The sequence below is a fragment of the Pristis pectinata genome, chromosome 9 (genome assembly GCF_009764475.1).
Source record: "Pristis pectinata isolate sPriPec2 chromosome 9, sPriPec2.1.pri, whole genome shotgun sequence".
Lineage (NCBI taxonomy): Eukaryota > Metazoa > Chordata > Chondrichthyes > Rhinopristiformes > Pristidae > Pristis > Pristis pectinata.
This window is the reverse complement of record NC_067413.1, coordinates 83,810,059-83,831,237: the sequence shown is the minus strand read 5'-3', so window position 1 is coordinate 83,831,237 and position 21,179 is coordinate 83,810,059. Positions and strand designations below refer to the sequence as shown.

At 40.4% G+C, this 21,179-nt stretch overlaps 1 protein-coding gene and 1 long non-coding RNA gene across 6 annotated transcripts in view; one reads left to right on the top strand and one right to left on the bottom strand.

Moving 5' to 3' along the window:
* LOC127574148 (hepatocyte nuclear factor 4-gamma-like) overlaps nucleotides 1–16,373 on the bottom strand; it is a 100,304-nt gene extending 83,931 nt beyond the window's left edge. The window contains exon 1 of one of the 5 annotated variants that reach the window (XM_052022902.1): nucleotides 16,112–16,373. The gene's annotated coding sequence lies outside the window, so the exon portion shown is untranslated. Of the gene's footprint in view, nucleotides 1–15,620; nucleotides 15,734–16,111 lie in introns of those variants that run through there. The other 4 variants (XM_052022900.1, XM_052022901.1, XM_052022898.1 and 1 more) reach the window with 4 other exon arrangements.
* Nucleotides 16,374–16,392: 19 nt separating this feature from the next.
* LOC127574149 (uncharacterized) lies at nucleotides 16,393–20,578 on the top strand. The gene is made up of 4 exons (XR_007956871.1): nucleotides 16,393–16,492; nucleotides 17,950–18,111; nucleotides 20,225–20,345; nucleotides 20,452–20,578. It is a non-coding gene; the product is annotated as an uncharacterized LOC127574149 (long non-coding RNA).
* Nucleotides 20,579–21,179: the final 601 nt, after the last annotated feature.

The window sequence follows — 21,179 nt, the reverse complement described above, 5'->3', positions numbered from 1 at the left end:
ATGCATTTATGGCTTTGTTTTTATTGAAAAGATCTGTTAAATTTCAGACCAATTAAGCAAAAAGCCGTAACTCAATCAATTTCAGGATGGGCAGCATTTTTTAAAAGTTTGTCTTCTTTAAAAGGTATATTAATCTGCTACTAGTCTATTATCACATTTGTAATTGTTGAGAAAATACATTCTTTACAGTTCAACTTCTTCCCATCACTTCATCCCATCCTTAAATTATATTATAATACTGACAATTTGTGTTAATTTGTTCATCCTCACAAGACACAGTATACTGTGCTGACTGGAAGGACCTTCATGATCTCAGACAAGGTTCTTCAAATGATATCTTCACATTATATCTCCTATTGTCACCTTGTCTATCTGCAAGTCAAACTCTGGACTTCACTGGCAATTAAGTAATAAGCTCATGGAAAGGGTAGAGGTGGAGGACTCCAGCAGCTCAAGGCAGCCGAGTATCTGGAATGCGCTGCCTGTAGAGGTGCTGGAGGCAGAGGGGGCACGGTAGTGTAGCAGTTAGAGCAACACTATTCAGTGCTAGCGACCTGGGTTCAATTCCAGCCACTGTCTGTAAGGAGTTTGTATATTCTCCCCGTGTCTGTGTGGGTTACCTCCGGGTGCTCCAGTTTCCTCCCACATTCCAAAGATGTACAGGTTAGGAAGTTGTGGGTATGCTACGTTGGCGCCGGAAGCTTGGCGACACTTGAGGGCTGCCCCAGAAACACTACACAAAAGATGGATTTCACTGTGTGTTTCAATGTACATGTGACTAATAAAGATATCTCATCTCATCATTTTTCAACATTTAACAACCATCAAAACAAGCACATGAATCATCAAGGCAGAGAAGGCTATGGCCATAATGTGAATAAAAGGGATACATATCAATGGGTGCAATGGTCAGCATGAACGTGTTGAGCCGGTGCCTGTTTCTGTGCTGTGTGACTCTGTTACTTCAAGACTCCATGTGCTGCTAAATGAGTGACAGCTTTCAGCAAAGCACACAAAACATCGATACCGTGACCCAAAGTGCTTCACTCCACTGCAGAATATACAAATGCATTTTAAAACCACCTTGATGGACCAATTGCTTTTCTTTATGTACTTTATTATCATTTTGCATCATGTTTTGGAACTAAAATAAAATTGCTGTTCTTATCAATGATAGATTGCAGCATTAGCAATGTGATCAATACATTGGCTATTGTTTCCGCAGCTTCCAGTTCCTGCTTTGTTCACTGTAGCTTATCCAAATCATTTGAGGATTCACTTCCAAAACTGCAGTGAATTATGGGCCTATATTATTACTTGATCCCAGAATTTTTGAGATTATGTCTATAAATTCATCTTTAATTTGAAGAGTTTCACATAAAAAGTGCAAATGTTAACCAATTCAAAATTTTTCATGGTTTGTATCAATCTCATAATTCTATTATACACGTAGGTTGAATGGCTTCTGAGCATTCAACTGACATTTCGCTTATGAAAAATTTTCAGGAATTATTTCACGAGCACCATTGATTCCAGATGAATATGTTTACCTATCAGCAGGGTGAATCCAAAGACTCCACTGGATAAATCAACTGCAATGATGTTCACAATGTGATCTAATTTCAGGATTCAAGTACTAGTCAAAGCATTTACGTTAATATGATCATTATTCAACTTTCTATAAATAACTATACAGCAACAGAACTTAAAACCTTTGGTTGATACATTCATTCTTGGCTGCTGGCACTAAACAAAGTCAGAGTCACACAGCAGAGAAACATGTCTTTCAGTCCACCAAGCCCGTGCTGACTATCAAACACCCACTTACACTAATCTTACATTAATTCCATTACATTCCCCTAATATTTCCATCAACGTCTTCTAGTTTCTACCACACACCAACATATTTTAGGAGCAACTTACAGTGGCCAGCTAACCGATCAACCAGCAAGTCTGTGGGATGCGGGAAGAAACCAGAGCACAAGGATGAAACTCACAAGGTCACAGGGAAAACATGCAAACTCCACACAGAGAGCACCCAAGGTCAGGATCAAACCCAGGTTGCCAGAGTTGTAAGGCAGCAACTTCACTAGCTGCCCCACTTTGCCACCCTACATGAGAGACCATGAGCCTCTCATTGTATTCACCTCCCAAAATCAGAGAAATTGGATTTTCTCTTTTTTCTGATGCATTAAATATGTGAACTTTGCAAAAATTTACATTGTTGCAAAAGGATTTGAAATAGTGTTTTGGTCATTTATAGCAAGAAAGATGGGCTAACAAGTAATCTTCATGATTCCCAACGGACCAGGCTCAAATGAATGCAGCTTACAACAATTTGTTTCACATCAATCAGAGAAGGACATCGGCCATTAACGGCACACTCCCAAAGCAGCCAGTCACCACCAACGCACATTAAGGTAGAGGCAGAGGCTACAGGATAGAGGAAATAGCCTCAAAATATTTTGAAAGAGACTCAGCCTTTTTGCCGTAGAGATAAATAGCAGGAGGGAGGGTTGGAGACTTGCTGGGGTCCGATAATCCACAACCACCTGAATGTTGAGGGAGTGGACAGCTTTCCCATTGATGAGAAAGTCTAGGTTGTTAATGAGAGCTTTTATGGACACAAAATGCAGTCAATGGCTGCCCACACTCAAGGAGAGCCAGGTGTGTCAGCAAATACCTAGCCCTAAGACGCTATTAGGCATATTAATTGTTCTAAATATTAATCAAGCACATTTTTTACATACAATTTGTGCATTACAAGATAGGTACCAATGGATCCAATTTCTTGGCTATTAATTAATTGTTCAGAGGAATTGCTACCAGCAGTCAATACTCTCATACCTGTTTAACATCAATGACCAAGGATAAATTTCTCCCATTCCTCACAGAAAGAAGATGAAATAGTCTCTCCGCACAAACAGTGCCTGGCTGACTTCTCTGATGTGGTGACGAGCAACAAATTGGAAAATGTACTAGACATCTGCTACAGTCACTTAGAAAGATCCTGAGGCAAGGAAATTGTGAGTCAACACACTCAATTGAGGGACAAAATTGACCCCCAGAGAGAGCAGTCCAACCACAAAAGCCTGGCCTAAGGTCCTCGCTCTGCATTTCATCTACCTCCTTTATAGCAGCCTAGAAATACCCAAGCCTGTGGAAGATGCTTCAGGACAGAGGTCCAAGTAGGATGTGGTGTCTTTGAAAACTCTCTGGGAGTGGGTTCTTTGCTGATGGGCATATCATTGCCTCTTGCCCCAAGTTCCCTGACCCACCCAGAGTGCCCAATCATTGCCATACCATCATCTCTGCTGCCAGCAGGGTCACCACTGAGGCACCATGGAATGAGGATCTCAGCAGTTAAATGCTGCAAGATCATTTTGTTAGTTTAACCACACTGTGAACATTGGTAGGTGCTTGTGCAGCTTGCAGTCAGTCCTGAAGCTGGCTAGTCAATCTCCCACAGTCAACAGTGTCCCTTTAAATAGACACAAATGCAGCAAAGTAATGCCATGTCCTTATTGTTGTACTGTGACTATGCAACAAAGGTTATAGCTTGCACCCAAAAGGTCCAGCTTATGCCAGCACGGGAGGGCACATGCATTGCATTACCAATGACATCAGTAGGTGCACGTCTGAAGCCAGAAACGCGCCAGACATGCAGATGTGAATTGTGCCTGGAAGTGCATGGCAAAGCTGGGCTGAAGCCTTGAGAGCTGTGAGCCATTTTAATTGTTACTAAATGAATCAGAGACATGATTAAATTATTAAAATGAAATAAATTAAAAATAAATTTAAGATAAATTATTAAAATTTACTTTAAAAAATGTTTCCCAATGACCATGATTTCTCCTGGAAATGATCAATGGCACAATCTAACACTTTTATGCACAATTTGTACATTAAAAAAAGGATGCCAATAGATCCAATTACTTGGATAAATATATGGTGAAGAAATAATTACAAGGTGAAGGAGAAAGGGGTTAGAACTGGTGTGTTACTCTGGTAAAAAGCCTGTACAGACACAAAGGGCCAAATGGCCTGCTTTAGGACTTGTAACCATTCTATGAAGTGTATTTACGGCTATGTAGGAAATACAGAATCATTCTGTGCACAATAAAACCCCACAAATGCCAGGAGACACATCACAAGATAATCTGTTTTCTTTATAAATGATATCGGTGACTGATCAATATTAACCATGACTTTAGGTGAACTCTCCCACTCCTCTTTAAATAGAATCATAGGATCTTTAACATCCAGAGAGGGCAAATGGAGCCTGTATTAATGCATCATCCAAAAGATTGATTTCTAACAGTGCAGCAGAATTCCCTGTATGGTAATGCATTTTGGGATACCAAATACTGGCGGGACACATACACTAGATGGCAGGGACCTTACGAGTGCTGATGTACAGAGAGACTTTAAAGTGCGAGTGCATAGTTTCCTGAAAACAATGACACAGGTGGATAGGGCAGTAAGGAAAGCATTCGGCATGTTTGCCTCCATTAGCTGAGATATTGAGTATTAGATTTGGGATGTCATGTTGCAGCTGTACAAAACTTTATTAGGCTGCACTTGGAGTTTTGTATACAGCTCTGGACTTCACACCACAGGAAGGATGTGGTAATATTAGGAAGAGTGCAGAAGACACTCACCAGGATGTTGCCTGGAATGGAGGGCTTTAGTTACAAGGAGGGATTGCAGAGTTGGGTTTGTTCTCACTGGAGCATAGCAGGCTAAGGAGTGACCTTGGAGAGATTGTGAGGGGCATAGATAGGGTAGAAAGTCACAGACTTTTTCCTAGAGTAGGGGAGTCTAAAACTAGAGAGCACAGGTTTAAAGGTGAGAGGGGAGAAATTTAAAGGAGATTTGAGGGGCAAATTTCTACACATAGAGAGCGGTGGTCATATGGAGTAAACTGCCAGAGGAGGTGGTGGAGGTGGATACAATTACAACGTTCAAACAGTATTTGGACAGGTGCTTGTAGAGAAAAGGAGTAGAGAGATTCAGGCCTAAGGCAGGCAAGTGGGATTAACATAGATAGGCATCAGGGTCGGCATGGACGAGTTGAGCCAAAGGGCCCATTTCTGTGCTGTACAGCTATGTGATGATGACCCTAAGTTGTATATATTTCAATTGTCACTCAGTGAAATTTGACATTAATTGTTTACAATCATGCAATTCATGAATTTAGGAGAGTTGGATTGATGGATGGCTTGTTGAATTTGTATGGACATTGCATCGATATGTAAACACTCCAGTACACCCCAGTAGTGGAATGGTCCCAGATGAGTTAAAATAATTTCAGCATGTTCTTAAATTGTGTCCTTGCCAGAAACTAATTACTGGTGTCAAAAGCACAAAATCTTTGGTTAAAGTCGGGCATTTCCGAAGTGATTTCCTCAATCTAAGAAGATTGAATGGTTTAACCTGGCAGTTTAACTTTATCTGGGCCACCAGAACTGGATGTTTTTGTTAAATAATATTTCTGTAATATGACACTCCACTGTTTTCTCAGCAATAAGCTCCTGTTCTGAAAGGCCAATTCATGTTTGAAATGGGTACTTTGAATATTAGTTGGTCAAAGGTGAGAATATTATCTCAAATATATTGGGATATTTTGAGAAACCTTCTTGAAACCCCCATTCCATTTGTATTTGGAGAAACTTAACCACGTGGCTGAGTGGGAAACATATGCTCACAGATCAAAGGGTTGCAACAGTGAATGAAAATTCAGGAAGTCAACACCAATCTTAATGATTTAGGAAGGAAGTAATAACTTTCACATCTTTTAAATCTCCCACCACCCCACCACCAGATTTACCTTTCTCCCTTTCCCCCTCACCCTTCCCTTTCTCTCCAAGTTACAATGTTCCAGAACCTGCTGATAGATTTGTGGTGAATGGCCTTTACCCATGAAAATAACTTTGGTACATGTGTTTCCAGACATGAAAGTCTCAAATACGCTGATGGATTACAGGAGATGAATCTGAAATTATGATCCACAACAAGGTCCTACACAAGATTATACCTGGCACCAGATCCATAAATCTTCGTTCAATGAATGGGTTTTATAGCTGTGAGGAGGTATATTAAACTATTACATTTTTAATTATTTACATTTACAGAAATGGTTTTAATGATTTAAAAATGCGGATGTTTAGGTGATTTCAATTCTTGATTTATAATTACTGTTTATTTTACTTTTAATAGTTTTTGAATGCTTCAGACTGTTGGGTTTGTTCTGACCTATCCAGATATATCACACAATCCAGTTCTTCTTTGTGGTAAGTGCAGAGCCATTACCTATCTCAGCAGCAGGTGTGGACATGGGCTCCACTCCGCAAAATCTGACCCAGTGCTTTTACAAACCAGGAGGTTGTGTTTCAAAAGCCTAAATGAACTGAGCTTCAAAACTTTATCAGGAGAAGGTGCTTCTCTACTTAGAGGAACATGGAATGTCTTTATTGTTTTCTGTAACTAAGAATCACTGGGAAGTTGTCTTTATTCACTATAATCAATGTATTTTACTTAAACACAGAGAATCCTGATGGTCTTTCTCTTCCGATAAAATATAATAAAGAGAGGAGAATTCAATATTCGCATATGCAGATGCATTGCAGTGAATGTACTAAGTTATATTAGAGCTTTGGCAAAAAAATATACACCTATTTGTGTTAAGCAGTGATTGAAACAAATGAATTTTTTTTAAATCAAACATAAAATTGTAATAGAACGAAGCGTTCCCTTCTCTGGTGACTTCCACAAGGTAGAATCATTGATACAGAAATTATTATAGTAGAGGAGACCATTTGACCCATCAAATTCATGTTGGCTTCTTATGAAGCAATCCATTCACCCACTCTTTCCATGTAGTCCTACAAATTACTTTTTCTCAAATGCCTATCCAATTCCCTTTTGAAGACTCTAATTCACTCTCTTTCCACCATCTATGCAAGCAGCCAGTTCCAGATCAAAAAAAAACTCTTCACAAAAAAAAAGTTTCTAGAGTATTGGATAACAGGCAGTGAGTAGGGATAAGGGGATCATTTTCAGTGGGCAACCTATTACCAGTGGGTACCACAGGGATGAGTGCTGGGACCACAACTTTTTACTGTGCATTAATGACATGACAGAGGAAGGAAGCAGATATCAGATCAGCCATGATTTTATTGAATAGCAGAGCAGGCTCAAGGACTTGAATTGTATCTTATGGTCTTACACGTTCCTGGTGTTTTCTTTTGCATGACCTTGAACCTCTGTCCCTTAGTCCTTGTACCATCATCTACAGAGAAGAGCCTAGCTATATTTATTCTGTCTAATCATAACCTTGAACACCTCCATCAAATCTCCTTTCAACCTTCTTTGCTCTACAGAGAACAATCCCAGCTCCTCATATTTCATATTTCTCTATGAAGTAGAAAGATACAATTTCAACCCATTGAATCAATGCCAGCTCACAGAGCAATCCTATCCCCCTACTAATGTACCCTGTAACCTATTCTCTCATCTTCCCATCAACTCCCTCCAGATTCTACCACTCCAAGTCCATAGCTCCCGGAAAGTGGCCGCACAAGTTGATAGGGTGGTAAAGAAGGCATGTGGCATGCTTGCCTTTATTAGTCGAGGTACTGGGTTCAAGAGTGAGGAAGTTACATTGCAGCTTTATAAAACTCTGGTTAGGCTGCATCTGGAGTATTGCATTGCCCCATCATAGGAAGGATGTGGAGGCTTTGGAGAGTGTGCAGAAGAGGTTTACCAGGATGCTGCCTGGATTAGAGGGCATGTGCTATAAGTGGTTGAACAAACTAGGGTTGTTTTCCCTGGAACGGCAGAGGCTGCGGAGAGACCTCAGAAGCTTATAAGATTAAAAGAGGCATAGATAGCCTAGACACTGGGTATTTTCTTCTTAGAGTTGAAATGTCTAATACTAGGGGGAACGCATTTAAGGTGAGAAGGGGAAAGTTCAAAGGAGAAAGTTCAAAGGAGATGTGCAGGCAAGTTTTTTTTTGAAACACACGGAGAGTGGTAAATGCCTGGAATGCATTGCTGGGGTGGTGGTAAAGGCAGATACAATAAAGGTGTTTAAGAGGCTCTTAGATAGGTACATGAATATTCAGAGAATGGAGGGATATGGACCATGTGCAGGCAAAAGGGATTAGTTTAATTAGATGTCTTTAGTTTAATTACTTTGTCACAACATTGTGGGCTGAACTGTTCTATGTTCTATGTTCACTCACCTACACTAGAGCAATGTACAGTGTCCAATTAACCTACTAACCCACATTTCTTTGGGATGTGGGAGGAAACCTAAACATCCAAAGGAAACCCACACAGTCACAGGGAGAACATGTAAACTCCACACAGACAGCACGAGAGGGCAGGATTGAAAACAGGTCACTGGAGATGTGAGACAACAGCTCCATTAACTGTGCCACCATGCTAACCTTATAGCTGAAGTCCTTCATTCCTGGAACCAATCCAGTGAATCTCCTCTGTACCTTCTCTAGGACCTTCCTACCTTTCTTAACCCATGATAACCAGAATTGGAAGCAATACACCAGTTATGCCCTAACCATTGTTTTATAAACTAGGTGTCCAATAAAGTTAAGTTGCAAAGTGTAGCACTCTTTCAGGTGAAGTTCATGAAAATATGTCCAGGATAAATATTGATTATTATGGAAAGCCTGATAAAAGTGTCCCACAAAATTTCTTGGTGTGCTTCAAAAGTTCTCCATGAACTTTCAATAGTAAGTGAACAATAAAAGGTGATATACCTTTAAGTGATACTTGAAGTTTTCATGAATGCGGTGTTCACTTCTGTTCAAATGATTGCTGTTAGAAGAGCACAAGCTCAATCATCATCCACCAAGATGCTGTTGAGTCTCCTCAAAAAGCATTTGCAGGAACATAATGGGATTGTGTCCCTTCTTAAACTTCTGAGGAGCTGCTGAGTTCTGAGGAGCTTCTGAGGGCAGGCACAGTAGTGTAGCAGTTAGTGTAACGTTTTACAGCGCCAGTGACCCGGGTTCAAATCTGGCCACTGTCTGTAAGGAGTTTGTACATTCTCCCCGTGTCTGCGTGGGTTTCCTCCAGCTGCTCTGGTTTCCTCCCACATTCCAAAGACGTACAGGTTAGGAAGTTGTGGGCATGCTATGTTGGCACCAGAAGCGTGGCGACACTTGCGGGTTACCCCCAGAACACTATGCAAAAAGATGTATTTCACTGTGTGTTTCGATGTACATGTGACTAATAAAGAAATCCTGATATACCTTTACCAAGGTAGTGTCTTGCATTAAAACAATATTTCAGCTTGTCCCCAACTTGGCCCCTTCAGAACTTCTTTAAGGTAGATCATAAAAATCACCTAAAAGTTTTGATAATCACAATGTAACTGCTAATCAGTTCAATGTTCAGACAAAGATACCTTGTACGTAATGGTACATTAACTGTTAACCTAAGTGCAAGACAAAGTTATACCATGTGCTGATGCAGGCTCAATTAAAATTCACCAAGTGAAACGCTTCTAAAATTTCTGGTAACATTTTGACTGAAGAAAACAGCTAATGAATAATCAGCTCTATTTGTAAGTTAAAGCTAGCTGAATTATTTTAAAACTCTTGTTAGATTGGCACAGTTGCTGGTTTTGGACTTAAGCAACACTACCGACTTATGAAGATATCTGGGCCAAAACTGATTGAAGCACTGAAATACCATTTCCCCATAAGACAATAAACTGAGGTTTTCTTTGAGTGAATCTTCTGAATCCATCAATATTGAAGTAAGTTTTGGTGAACATTCCTCCTTCCAGCAGCCCCACAAGAAACAAAATTTTTTGATTCATTTTCAGGTGATGAGACCTTGCTCTGCAGAAATTGTTCAGCTTACAAACAATTCACAAGAACGACAGGCTTCTGTTCTTGTGAATTGTTCGTAAGCTGAATAGTTCACAAGTCGGAAATGTGGCTGTGAGTTCCCATATGGCAGAAGAAGCCTGCAGCTCCGTAACAGCTGGCAAATCCATCCCACGTCTTCTAAACGCTTTTTCGTATACACAGGCTGTACATAAGTTGGGTATTTGTACGCTGTGGAGGACCTATATATGAGAGATGACTTTTATTTCTTTTAAGGAATGGCTGTTATTATGGTAAAGCCAATATGCAGTGCTTATAATGTAAAAGCAGTTTTTAAATGAAAATCTTCAACATTACTTTAGATATCTCATTAATATCACATATCATGTGCCAATGACAAGGTCACTGCATAAATTTCAGAAACTTCCTGGCTCCAATTCTCTGTTGCAAATCAAAACAAGCATTACTTCCATATTAATATTTTGTTCCCACTCACTAATATTGCATTTTGTAATTCTGTGGAGCCTTTAACACCAAGTTACTTTTACGCACTCAGTAACTCAGTTTCAAATAAAAAAAGCACATAGGTTTAAGGTGAGAAGGGGAAAGTTTACAGGACATTTATGAGGCAAGTTTTTATTTTACACAGAGGGTGGGAAGTGCCTTGAATGTGCTGCCAGGAGAAGTGGTGAAAGCAGATCCAATGCAATGTTTAAGAGGCATTTAGACAGGCACATGAAAGGCAGGGAATGGATGGATGTGCAGGCAGATAGGGTTAGTTTGGAATGGCATCATAGTCAGCACAGACAGTAGGGGCCAAAGGGCCTATTCCTGTGCTGTACTGTCTATGTTCCTTATTTCCATGTTTGTCATTACCTAAATGATCCTGTGTGATTCTTTCTGTACATTCCACCATCTCTACTAACACAACATATTAATGAGCATAAAAGAATCAGGAAGTATTTTTGAATCACAACATTCTAAACTAACTTGTGAAAACGTTGCAGCTTTGTTAATACAGAGAATGTGCAGTTTAATTCTGTGTAATTTTGTACCAAGTTAACACTTGCCAAGCATTGTAGGTCAAACCTCGGTCAAATCATCATGCAAAGTAAGGGATGGAATTGCCCTCTGACATACTTCCTGGTAATTATTTTTAGCATCACCATTCCTATTAAAGATGATTACAACTGAATGGTATTAACAAAAACATAGTAACATTGCAAAATTGATGGGTTAAGATGACACAGAATACCAAAAATCATATGACCAAAACTAAACAAGAATTTCCAACATCTGCAAGTATGATAAAACCGGCTACACAAGGAGGCATACCAGCACATCATTTCCAGCCACTACTTTGTAATATTTAGAGCTGAGCTAAGGATCTAATGCAACTTGCCAACTGGATCAGTGAAGGTCTTAAAAGTTATTTGCTTTTCATTGTCATCCCTCTAATATCATCCAAAACTTATTTTCTTGGGGAATTTCAGTATTTTCTTTGTCTCTTCTCCAAAAATACTTTTCTCTTTCAAGGGTATCTATAATCTTTCTGACAGCAGCACACTTTGTAAACCTGTTAAATGAAGCCATGCCAGTCTGCAGAGCAATATTGTAATCCAGAGATATCACTGCCAGCTTGAACAGCTGGACTACAGCTTTCTGAAATGGAAAGGCATTTTTACATTTGGTCTTCAATCAAGGAAGGCAACAATTTCCAGGAGGAAGCAAATCAGTTTTAGCAAATGTTTGGAGTAATGTATCTCTTGTCCAAGGAAATCCTGATTGAATACTTTCGTCAATTCTTGGGTTTGGTTACCTCTTCTACACAAAGGACATTCCATGCTGGGGTGCAACAATTGTCTGCATCAGGTGAACTACACATGTACTCTCCTAAATTTTAACGGACCCAATACACCAAGTAACTTTTAGGTCTATTTAAGCAAGATCTTGGTAAGTGACCCCTGCAGGCACCACTTTCACTGAACATAATCTCAGTTTGAACCAGAACTTCTAAATTAGAGGCTGCTGCCAGAGAGGATTGAGAGCAATGTGTCCTTGAAATTTGACAATTTATAACATGTTCTTCAGAAGGTCTACTTCTCATTCATCTCCAGCTCTCTTGTTTCTTTATCATCTGTGAATCATAGAATCATGAAATTGTTACGGTACATTTGGTCCATCACATGCTGGCTTCTAGTGGAGCAATCCTGTCAGTCCCGTTTCCCCTGCACTTTCCCCACGTCCTTGCAAATTATTCTTTCTAAAGCACTATTCATTTTTTTTTCTGTTTTCAAGGCATTTATTGATTCTGTTTCCACTACCCCTACACGTAGTGTATTCCAAATCATTAACTATCCTCAGTATAAAAAACGTTTATCCTCACATTTCTCTTTGTATCTACCCAACATTATGAATCTTCATCAACTTGTCCTTGACTCATCTGTTAATGGAAGCTGTATCCTTCTACTTAACCCATTGAAATCAGTCATTCTCTTGTATACCTCCATCAAGTTTCCCCTTGACCTTCTTTGTACCAAGCAGAACAACTCCAGCTTCTCCATTCTAAGCATCCAGCTGAAATCCCACATTCCTTGCACTTTTCTATAAAATCTTTTCTATATCATTAATATCTTCCTAAAGTGACCAAAGTTAGACACAACATGCCAGTTGTAGCTTAACTAGTGTGCTATAGAGGTTCATCCTGACTTCCCTGCCTTTGTACTCTATATCTCCAAAATCCCAGAATGCTGTCCGCATTATAACTATTCTCTCAATACACCTTGCCATTTTCAAAGCTTTACGTATATACATCCAGGTTCCTCTGTTCCTCTGCACATTGTTTAGGACTCTTCCCTTCAGTCTGTATTGTCTCTCTGCATTATTTCTTGCACAGAATGATCATACTGATTCTGTCAAGATTTTACCAGTTCTGTTCGGGGAGTAATGTGCTGGTTCCCTGCCTTTGCGCAAGTATTGGTGCCAGATTCTCCATATTTTCTTGATACTTCCTCCCAAAAAATTTAGGAGGATGTGTTGGAGAGATTGTTTACCAAAGAAAATGCCATGGATGGCTAACACATTTGTAAAAGTTGCCAATTACTAGCTGTGCCAAGCAAAGCAGGGCTACTTTGGAAATGCTGTCTCTGACTATGATTTGAGAGGCCATTATAAGTCCCTGAGGAGACTATCCCAGGGGGACAATCGTCTGGGAGTACTGCACACACACCAACACATGCTTTAGCTAGATTCAAATGGCTAACTATATAGTAGATATAGTGGTTAAAGAACAGGACTAACAACTCAGATGCTAATAATCTGGACGAATTCAAAACCAACCATATTAGTTGGGGCATTTGAAGGTAGTCAATTAAATCATCTGGAAATAAAGAGCAAATATCAGTAGCGGCAAACATGAAATTACTGGATTATTGTCTAAACCCCATCTGGATTCAGAATGCCTTTCAGGGAAGGAACTCCCCTGACTTTTACCAGAATAGCTTTTAAGTGACCGTAGATGTACCTTAACTGCTCTCTGTTTACCCAGCAAATTACCACATGCAGTCCTTGCCAGCAATACAAGAATGAAAGGAGCAAAAAACTCTCATTGGCTTATAGCTGCTGCCATAGAAATATTAAATAATCCATCTTCGGTTTACATAATTTTTTGGGATGTTGTGGACAAATGTTTGCCAATATAGTCTTATTACTGAAGGATGCAAGAAGACTCTTTGCTTCACCAGTACTGTGCCCAGTGATGTTGATGTCTTGCACATAATGTGGTGATTATACCCTACATTTTCCAATCATTGTTGGATCTATCATGCAGTTCATGGTGAAATCATTCCTTATGGTTGAATTCTATTAATTTGAAGCAAATTTGGAAAGTCACAACATATTATTCATGCAAGAAGCATTTCATGTAGTGCGTTAATGTCAATAAGCAAGATTGTACAGATTACTTTATTTCTCACAATATTTAAAATTTTTAACTGATGCTACTGCTAAAATGCTGACCTAAAATGGAAATGTGTTTTTTTTATATAGGTGAAATACAGCTGAATCAGTGCCAAAGCTGTATCATATAACCACAACCGCACAGTTTCTGCTGAGTGTAGAATTCAGAACTTGTGCCTTAATCCTTTCTATACTAAAGGTCTTGTTTGTTTTTACCTGCTTTATGTGTTTGCTGTTTAGCTGCCCTGGGAGCATATGGTGACACACATTATCATAAGAGTACAGATGTTGTATGGTTAGCCCAAGAAGGAAATCTCAGAGTATTTTACAGAGTTTTATCATCCAGTGTTATCACCACATACAAGGCAGTCTGTCTGTAGGAACAAAATTCAAAGTGGGCCAAAAACAGAGTATGTAAAATTTCTGATGAATCGAATATACTCCCAATGTAAGGATGCAGCTTCAACCCAAACAAGTGGATGTGTGAGGAATGCCTCAAGAAACAGAACCCTTTGCCAGCAGAGGGGAAACGGGTCTGAAAATGGATTTGTACAGAAAAGTATATGCAATATAAGGAGAATGAACCACCTGTTGTAACATCAAGCTTTGCATATGACTGATTGGTGCATTTCCAAAACCTTTATTCTTTTGGACAGTAAAAAATGTGAAGTGAATATTGTAAATTGAACTACATTTTGTAACAAGTTAACATTCACCAGAATTGTTTCAAATAATATAAATTTAGTAAGGCTATGCAAATAGGAATCATCAATGTAATCTACAGCATGTTCTTGAAAATGGTTTCATACAGTTCAGCCTTTTGTCTCAGTTGTCGAAATCTACTTTGGTGTATGTCCAATAAGTCTGAAGCATGTCCTGTATAGGTCTTCCATATCTGGCATCTCCCAGCACGCCCCTCCCTCTCTCCCTCCTCCACCACTCTACCCCAGATCCCCAGCAACAAAACTGCATGTGACACTGGTGAATCATTAATTCTCCAATTTCATCTGCCAAACTATTCTTAAGAATTACACAAAATCCAGTTCTGAATACAAAATCAAATAGAAAGAGTATGTCTTTCAGCTATAAATCCAAAAATCCCAGTCCCACTTTTCATCTGATACAGCACATTTCATTTGAGCATGTCGCAATTACATCTTGTCTAACACACCTTGTCACGTATTTTCCAACCCCAGTTGAAATGAGTTCAGCCACTGCTCACTATTAACACAAGGCATTCTGAGTCTCAAATTGTTGTCGTAGTTCATCAGAATTAAAATATTGACACCTCTTTGAGTAAATATATGCTTTGGGTTAGTTCAGAGCCAGGTGGGAGTCAATGGCCGAGGTCTCCTGACACATGTGACAGCCAGAAACCGAGACAACGGTAATTTCCCTCCTTATTTACTTAAATGTTTGAACTAGGCGAGCAAATATGGGTTTGCCTGTTATATATCACAAAACGGCACATTTACCAGAACAACATTTTCTGCATTACCTATAGATTCGATTTAATTTTTGTAAATTTCACCGTACTTTTAACTAAATAAGGCTGGGAACAGTTCGATTTCTGACGGGATTGTTCCCATGATTAAGCACACAATGTGATTATCCCCTCGCGTTATCCTCCCGTTCGTTTTATTTTTAATTCGTGTTGCTTAGACATCTGAACCTATTTCCATGGCCCCAACTTTCCGTCCACGCTTCACAATATTAATTTGCAGCAATTAAGTTTTGCAGCTTGCAAAGTTATACTAGATCGGAATAATTCAATGCAAAAGGAGGAAAATAATTGTCAAATACATTTCTGAAGTCAGGCCACAGATGACTGTACCCTGGAAACGAAATCACAGCACAGTGCCTGGGATTAGTGGCATTTCATTCAGTTGACGGCTCATATTCGCTAACGGCCCGTGCAGTGGATTCACCAACAGGATGGACTCCCCCGCCGCTAAACCCCGCGGGCTGAAGGGCAGAAACAAAAACTTATCCTCAGGTTCCCGAAAGGTGACAGGGACCTTCAAGGGAGAAAGTAAAAGCAGTCTCTTTTCTTTCCCTGGAATAAAAGTTCCTGCCCCCCCCCCCCCCCCTCTCCCCTCCGCAAAGCCTCAAGCAGAAATGAATCAGAGGCGGGCGAGGAGTGAGAAGCGAAGGTCTGAAGCGCGGGAGGGCGAGGGGACGCTCCCATCACATGTACTGCCCACTGTTTATATACCTCAGCACCGGCGGGGGGGGGGGGGGGGGGGAGGAAGAAAGGGGAGTACAATCTGAAACAAAAGGCCGCCGATTCTTACCTTCCGTCTGGTTACGAGGCGTCCGCGCCGCTTGTTGTCATTGCAGTGGGCGGCGGAGGCGGCGGCGGCCAGCGGGCGAGGGCTCAGCAGAGGGGGGAAGCTGAGGGAGGAAGGTGCGCCCTTGCCATCTGCTGCTGAGCGCGGCTGGCTCCCAGGCGCCGGGCCCTCACCAAGCTGTCACCGCATCGATCTTTGAATCAACTCCAAGTGGGTGGAGATGTTAAACAGTAACTAACGTCAAAGGCACTTGTCCTGCTCCACACCGCCGCTCTGTTACCTTGGGCGATGCTGCCCCTTCCCCGCCCTCTAACTTCACGTTACCTACTTAATGGGGCTTGCAGCTGGGAGAGGGAGGCAGGACTTTGCTCGTACTTTGAACAGGTAAAGACAATTCCGTGTATGATCCCCATGCATCACAAATGGAAAGCTCACAGGGGCTGCTGAAGGGTTCGTTGCCTCGACCACAACATTTTGCACTTGAGATAACGCGTTTTCCTCGCATGCAGAGCCGGCCGGAGCACATTGGTTCGCATGAACAAAACAGAAACCGCTCTTACCTTTTCCCCCCAGGCTCCTCCCATTCCTATGTCACCTGAAGTGTTTATCAGAAGCGGGCGAGGGTGCACGGAAAGCTCGCGGGGAACTTTTATTTGTGTTACCTGATCCCAGCGGGAGCTGCATTCTTATTTCAGTCCGGAACACTGTTTGCTTCACTGCAATTTCTCACCAATGACTCCGAAACTATCGTGAGGAGCTGTCGAGAAGGAGATGTTGTGTTTTGAGAATTACCCCCGGTACCGTTTTTGCCCCGGATAGTTTGGATTTAAATGCCACTCATTCGGTGAATCCGGAATCTGCTTCTATTTTTTTCCCTTCACCCCTTTACGCCTGAGATCAGAAGTGAAACATAAATCTTCCACCGGGGGAAAAAAAAGACTTCTTGGTCACAAGGATAAAGCAAACATTTGTTTTTCTTGAATTTTACGAGTAGGCGACAGGATACTGAAGGTTTGCCAAGGCCACTGAAAATTCCTGCGGCATTGCTCAGGCTCCACTGAGAAATGTGATCGCATCATAGAACAATAGGACATACACAGTACAGCACAGGATCAGGCCATTCGGCCCGCGACGTCTGTGCCGACCATGATGCCAATCCAAACTAATCCCATCTGCCTGCACATGGTATACGTCCCTCCATTTCCTGCCTGTTCATGTGCCTGTCTAAATGCCTCTTAAATGTCATTTTATCTGCTTCCACCACTTCCCCTGGCAGCACTTCCCAGGCACCTACCATTCTCTGTGTAAAAATATTTCCTCCTAAATCTCCTTTAAACTTCCCCCCTCTCATCTTGAAGCTGTGCCCTCTGGTACTTGACATTTCCACCCTAGGAACACAGACTCTGATTATCTACTCTATCTATGCCTCTCATAATTTTATATGCTTCTATCAGGGTCCCCCCTCAGCCCCTGAAGCTCCAGAGAAAACAATTCAAGTTGTCCGAATCATATATATCACAAACAACAGTGGTCCCAGCACTAATCCCTGCAGAACACCACTGATGACAGACCTCCAGTCAGAACAATAGCGCTCCATCACAACCTTTTGTCTTCTATGACCAAGCCAATGTTGAATTCAATCTACCAAATCATGAGACTTAATCCTCTGGATCAGCCTACCATGAAAAACCTTATTGAAATCTTTACTAAAGTTTATGCATACAACATCCACTGCCCTAACTCCATTCCCTAAGAATTTTCTCCAATGATTTCTCCACCACTAATGTAAGGTTCACCAGCGTATAATTTCCTGGTTTGTCTCTATTGCCTTTCTTAAATAGAGGAGCTGCACTGACTATTCTCTAGTCCTCTGGGACCTTGCCTGTGACTGAGGAGAACACAAGGATCTCTGTCGAGGCCCCAGCAATCTCCTCAATAACCTGGGGTGGATGTCACTGAAGGCCATTTTGTTGCTGGCGGTGGCTATTACTTGGCACTATGAGGTACGCATATTTCTTGTCACTTTTCAGCCTGTAGACTGGCAAAAGCTGCTTCACTATTGAATGATGTGTGAATGAGTAAGATCAGGGTAAAACTATCATAGAGTGAAAGAGAGATACAACAAGGAAATTGGCTCTTTGGCCTGACGAGTCCATGTGAACCATCAACCAACTATTGACACTCATTTTACATTAATCTCATATTTTATTCTCCCCACGTTCTCCATGAATACTATTTTATGATGGAAACATCAATGATGACATAGTTAAAAGGGTTTGGGCTGATGACAATGGCCTGTTAAAATTCTGTTGCACTATGATTAATGTGAATGGTCTTCCATGGCCAAGATCGTCTTCCTTCATATAACAGGGTTTCAGCCACTGGGTGAGTTTCCCAATGACTATTATTTTGGGTGGACTCTGAACAAAATTATGTGGGCAGCTACTTTCACTGCTTTGCTCCAATTCAGAATTCAGCTTCTGATGAAGTCCAGATCCAAGAAAATCTGGTAGAACTCAAACTGAACATCAACAAACAGTTTGTAATTAAGTGTCACTTGACATTGTTATTAATTCCATCCCCCTCTTTGCTGCAGATTGAATGAAATATAATAATGTGTTAGGTTTGACCAATTTATTTTTTTGGATAGAACAAGCTTGGGCAATTATCCAGTTAGTGCCTAGAGAGGGTAGTTACACATCTGGACTACTCTGGGTTGTTTTCAGCATCTCTGCCTTTGCTGATTTCAACAGCTGTCAACACCACATGGAACAAATTGAATTGACTGAATACTGGAATCCTTGGGACCCTTCAAAATCTTGCCAATTGGGTTAGCTTGCTAATGTTAATTACACGTTTGCTTCAGAATTGTCTCACACCCTGAACCCAGCATGCTTAATATTGGGGAGTATCCTCCTCTATCAGGTACGATTGACATCAGCATTCTTGATTGAAAATACTCAGGCTGCAGAGATTTTTCTGATCCAACAATGCATAATTTACTGCACTTCATGTTTAGCATGAAGGTGGTGGCCCTGTGATGGAATTTCATTGGTTTGGTGGGTCATTGCACTAAATATGTGGTCTTGCTCCTGACACATGTTTCTTAGCACAGAGAAGATTCATTAGGTTGATTTCTAGGTTTACTTATGAGGAAAAATTAAGTAGTTTGCTTTTTCTCATGGAAGTTCAGAAGAATGAGAGGTGATCTTATGGCAACATTTTAGATATTGAGTAGACTTAGAAAAGTAGGTGCTGAGAGGGGAATCTAGAATCGGGCATTGTTTCAGAATAGGTGGTCCCAATCTTAAGATGCAGATGAAGAGGAAATTCTTCTCTGAGAGGCTCGTGAACCTTTGGAATTCTCTACCCAAACGTCTGTGGAGATCAAGCCATTGAATATAATTAAGGCTGCGCCAAATAGATTGTTCATCTGTTGGACAGTCAAGAATTACAGGGGACAGTGGGTAAAGAGGGACTGAAATGAAGATCAGATTAACAATGATTTGTTAGAATGACAAAGGCCACATAGACTGCTGCTGCTCCTATTTCGTATCTTCTTGTACAATAGAAGAGGAAGGATTGTGTCAAGACGTGAGAGTGTTAACCCAATGAAGGGCTGCTGGAGCAGTCAGTCTATCCCAGTCAGTTTCATACTACACATAGGAGAGTGATTTCACAATGAGAACAAGACTTCTTCTTAAGAAATGTACATTATAAATCCTGCCCACACCATCTTGTACAGTTGAGTAACACAAGTACGTTGATAAGAGCTACCCCCTCACATTGTTTCTTTCACCAGCCTGGGTTGGACAGCTCTGTTCTTTTCTGTTCAATCAGCTAAGGGGCTATTGGCCAGCTAATCACAGCAATGTATGCTTTCTGCTCATACTTCCTTCAAAAATTATCGTTAATTAGCTGGAGGATTCAATGAAGTTGACCATCTTAAATTTTATTCAGAATCAGGTTTATTATCACTGACATATGTCATGAAATTTGTTATTTTGTGGCAGAAGTACAGTGCAAGACATAAAGACATAAAAATTACTACAAGTTACAAAAATAAATAAATAGTGCAAAAGAGGAATAACGAAGTAGTGTTCATGGACTTTTCAGAAATCTGATGGCGGAGGGGAAGAAGCTGTTCCTGAACCATTGAGTGTGGGTCTTCAGGCTCCTGTACCTCCTCCCTGATGGGAGAAATTTCATTAAATAATAACAAGTCACAACTTCGCAGGTATGGACCTATCTATTAAAATATGTTAACCAACAAGTGAACATAGAACAGTACAGAATCAATAATTTAAAAATGAATTTTCCATCAAAGTTTGTTTACTCAACAGAACTTACCAATAGACAGAAGAATGAGTGATCACTCCGTCTTTGCAGATCATTTCTGTTACATCCTTCATCTGGCTACAAGCAAAAGAATTTACAATGAAAATTCAGTTTTGTAATTTAATAAAGGAATAAAAGATACAAAATGATAAAATGCATTTATTCAGGATCATGAACTGTAGGTAAATGTATGTAGCAATGTTTCCCTCTGGAGGCCTTCACTTCTAGATTTTCAAAATGAATTGAAGAAAATTATCTCCCACACCACATCATTTCACAAACAAAATACAGTATATACGTATCATGGTATAATACTGTTCATTTCTCCTTTAATTTCCCAAGTAACATCAAAGAGCTTCACAAGAGGTAGATGTTTTAAATTTTTGGTTGGATGCTGCTAATGTGAGAACGTCCACAAGGAGTTCCCAAGAACAGCACAAGGTAAGAATAATAAGGGGAGACATGTAATCAGTACTATATTTTGACAATTTGTTTAGTTCACCTGATTATTGCTTGCTTTCCCTAATATTCTTTCTGCATTTAATGCTGTTGAAGCTAGCATCTTACAAAATATTATTTTTCTGACCATTAAAAAATTTGACTTATTTTAAGAGTCACCTTTGCAAGGATTCACAGGGAAGACTCTGTAGACTCATAACTATGGGCTAGAAGTGTAACTGTGAAGAATATCTTTCCTGGTTTCTTTCATATTTGAGAATTTGATATATTTAAA